Source organism: Myotis lucifugus, unplaced genomic scaffold (assembly GCF_000147115.1).
Source record: "Myotis lucifugus unplaced genomic scaffold, Myoluc2.0 scaffold_365, whole genome shotgun sequence".
Lineage (NCBI taxonomy): Eukaryota > Metazoa > Chordata > Mammalia > Chiroptera > Vespertilionidae > Myotis > Myotis lucifugus.
The window spans coordinates 647114-651143 of NW_005871413.1; the positions used below are offsets into that span (position 1 = coordinate 647114).

The following is a 4030-nucleotide window of genomic DNA, read 5'->3' on the forward strand; positions in this document are numbered from 1 at the left end:
GCCCAGATGGCTCCGGGCCTGGGGGTCTGCACCCCCCCTCCCTAACCCCCGCAAAAGCTTGGGAAAACCTGCATGTGTACAAATTTCTGCTACTCCCCTCCCCACTCCCCGCAGGTCTCAGGGCTGCTGGGGTCTGGTGTCTGGTACCCAGCGCCCCGGAAAAAAACTCTGGGGGGGGCCTGGGAGGCCCAGGAGGGGACTAGTTAAAGATGCCGGTCACGGCCTCCAGGGCAGGCTTTTTTTAGAGAACGTAAGGGGTGCTCTGTTGGGTTTGGGGTTCAGCAGAGCAGCACATGTGCTCATACCTGTAGGAGTTTGTGGAAGTGTTTTGACACATGAAGACAAAAAAACACCTCAGTGTGGTCTCTGAAAGGGCTAAGGCTACGCCCTCCATCTTGCCCAGGATCCTCCATTTTTGGGCAGCAGCCATTAGCCATGTGATCAGCAAGGAGCTTCTTCCTGGAAGCCCAAAGTCAGTAAAACCCCTTAACTAAGTGCCAGGCGGAAGTTAATCACTTTAACTACGAACAATCACGCTTAAGCTACATAATCTTTACATAGAATAACCTCCTAAACCTTGAAATGGAAATAACAAAGGCCCTATCCTTTGGATAAACTTACCAATGGCACACCTAGGGTTTCTTTAAATTAACAAATGATAATCAAGGGAAGTGCCACCATAGATATGACCACATCCTGTGTAAGAAGACATCGACTTGCTCCTGCCCAATCGGCAGGGCCCACAGTCCTGTCTCTTCCGCAAACTCCAACCCCCTTATAAAACCCCTCTCTACACAGAGCTCTCTCTCTCTGCATTCTGCCGCTGTGTCGGCGAGTGTGGTGGACAGGGAGCCCAAGCAAGCTCGAATAAAGACTCTTTTGCTTTTGCATCGGACTCGCCTAGCTCCCTGGTGGTCTTTGGGGGATCCTGAAATCTGGGCATAACAGTCTCCATGTAGGAGCTCATTGTTCCTGACTCTCTCCTGTGACAGAGTTTCCTCATTTCCAGGTCCTTCTGACTGAGTGTGAGGGGAGGTGATTAACAGGCTGTCGGGACGCATTTGAAGGCACATTCTGTGACTCCTCAACACATTGTCTCCTGAGGAAACAACCCAGACCCCATCTGAACCAGGACCAAATGGCTGCTTCTCAGGTAAAAGATGTGTTCTAGGTCAGAGGCTCTGTTTGCTTTCCCTCTAACATTTGTTGATATATTTATCTTTCCCTCATGCTTGTGTCCCATCTGCCCCTGTTACCCTCTGTCCTATTAGTCCTATTACCTACAACTAGCTCATTCTCAGTGCTGCTTTTCCCTCTACTTTGTCATCCCTAAACCCCCCTTCCTGTTCCCGCTCTCCCTTACCCAATTCTTTCTCGGTGAAGATCTTTAGATCTTTCCAGGAGAATGTCTATGTAGGCCTTTTATTCTACCTTCCTTTATTATTTCTTGTAATATCTGTATCACAGGTTTTTTATTTCGTTGTTTATAATTTTTTTGGTTTTTTTTTATTGATTTCAAAGAGGAAGGGAGAGGAAGAGATACTTAGAAACATCAATGAGGAGAGAGAATCATTGATAGGCTGCCTCTTACAGGGTGCGGCGCCCCCAACCCCCTGATCCGCCCTGCTATGTGTGTGACAGGGAGCAGTGCCCCAACTCCCCTATCGGCCCTACTCTGTGAGTGACAGGGGGGGAGGGGGGCTCCTCAACCCCTAGATCGGCCCTGCTGTGTGCATGACAGGGGGGAGCTCCCGAACTCTCTGATCGACCGTGATCTGTGCATGACAGGGTACAGAGCCCCAACCTTCCTGATGGGCCCTGCTCTGTGAGTGACAGGGGGCAGCACCCCAACCCCCTAATTGGCCCTGCTCTGTGCGTGACGGGGTGGCGCCGCAACCTCCCCATCTACCCTGCCTTGAGTGTGACAGGGGGCGGTGCCCCAACCCCCCAATCGGCCCTACCCTGAGCGTGACTGAGGGTGGCATTGCAACCTCCCGATCCACCCTGCTCTGTGCATGACAGGGGGCGGCTCCCCAACTCCCCAATCAGCCCTGCTCTGAGCCCGACCAGGGGCTGCACCTATGGATTGGGCCTGCCCTCTGCCACCCGGGAGCAGGCCTAAGCCAGCAGGTCGTTATCTCCCGAGGGGTCCCAGTCTTCGAGAGGGCACAGGCCGGGCTGAGGGACCACCCCCCCTTCTCCCCGATTGCACAAATTTTTGTGCACCGGGCTTCTAGTTTCATATAATACTGGTTTGGTGGTGATGAACTCCTTTAGCTTTTCCTTATCTGTGAAGCTCTTTATCTGACCTTCAATTCTGAATGATAGCTTTGCTGGATAAAGTCATCTTGGTTGTAGGTTCTTGGTATTCATCACTTTGAATATTTCTTGCCATTCCCTTCTGGCCTGCAAAGTTTCTGTTGAGAAATCAGCTGACAGTCGTATGGGTACTCCCTTGTAGGTAACTGACTTTCTTTCTCTTGCTGCTTTTAGGATACTCTCATTGTCTTTTGATCTTGGCATTTTAATTATGATGTGTCTTGGTGTGATCCTCTTGGAATTCCTTTTGTTTGGGGTTCTCTGGGCTTACTGGACTTGTAAGTCTATTTCTTTCACCAGGTGGGGGAAGTTTTCTGTCATTATTTCTTCAAATAGGTTTTCAATATCTTGCTGGCTCTCATCTTCTGGTAACCCTATAATTCTGATGTTGGTACGTTTGAAACTGTCCCAGAGGCTCCTTACACTATCTTTGTATTTTTGGATTCTGTTTTCATTTTGCTTTTCTGGTTGGGTGCTTTTTGCTTCTTTGTATTTCAAATTTTTGACTTGATTCTTGTGATCCACTGGTCTGCTGTTGGGAGTCTGTATAATATTCTTTATTTCAGTCAGAGTATGCTTAATTTCTAATTGGTTCTTTATCACAACATCGAGGGTCTCACTAGATTTCTTGAGGATCTCACTATATTTATCGGCGGCTTCTAGACAGTTCTTTAAAGACCTTAAAAGTGTGGTTTTGAATTCTATATCCAGCAGTTTGCTTTCCTCCATTTCTTTCGTTTGTATCCTGTTTCTTTGTCTCGGCATTTTTTATGATTCCCTGTGTTGATAAAGTGGTTTTCTGTGCTGAGTGTCCTCTAGAGCCCAGTGGTTCAGCCTCCCCAATTACCTGAGGAGGACACTCTTGGTGCACGCCCTTGTGGGCTTTGTGCACAGTCTTGTTGTAGTTAAGCCTTGATTGTTGTAGTTATCACTGGGAGGAATTGACCTCCAGGCCAATTGGCTGTGAGAATGAGCTGTGTCTGCAGTGGGAGAACTTCTGTGCTTTAGAAATCCCTCTGGGGCAAGACTTGCTTCAATGGGGCTGTGGTGCTCACTGAGTCTGCCTCCTGAGTGTGTCCTTTATGTTTCCAGGGAGCTGAAAACTAGATGGTCCCACTCTGACCTCTGGGCTTCCTGGCTCCTGGATCTCTAGGGAGGTGCTAATCCTGCCTTTGCCTGAGGTTATCCAGCAAAAGCCTCCCTGCAGGGCTTGGGCAGGGACGGGTCCCACGGAATCAATAGGGCAGGGCTAGCAGTTATGGCTGCTCTCAGACTTGCCCTCAGAGGCTCTGCTTCTCAGTGTCCTGGTAATCACTGCAAGCCCCTCTCAGAGAAAGCTGCCCTCAGTTTCCGACTGATGCCAGACAGTCCCGCTTCTCCCGTATGAGTCTGGGTCCCTAGAGACTCGCCCGGAACTGGAGCTCAGAGCCTGAGACTTCCTCCCAATTGAAAACGACAACCGGTCCCTCGGCCCCCAGCCCGCTCCACATGCAGCTCTGCACCTCAGTATTTTACGTCCCCACTGCACCTCCTCTGAGTCTTGGTATGCTTTTCTCTTTCCTTCTAGTTGTAGAATTTCCACTCAGCCAGCCTTCCTGTGATTCCCATGATATCTGTTCCATCTTTTAGTTGTATCTTTGAAGTGGTTGTTCGAGGCAGCAAACTCCGGAGTTTACCTATACCGCCATCTTGGTTCCCCCTCACTTTTTAT

At 49.6% G+C, this 4030-nt stretch overlaps 1 pseudogene; it reads left to right on the forward strand.

The window, feature by feature from the left end:
* LOC106694405 overlaps nucleotides 1-4030 on the forward strand; it is a 24827-nt pseudogene that overhangs the window by 384 nt on the left and 20413 nt on the right.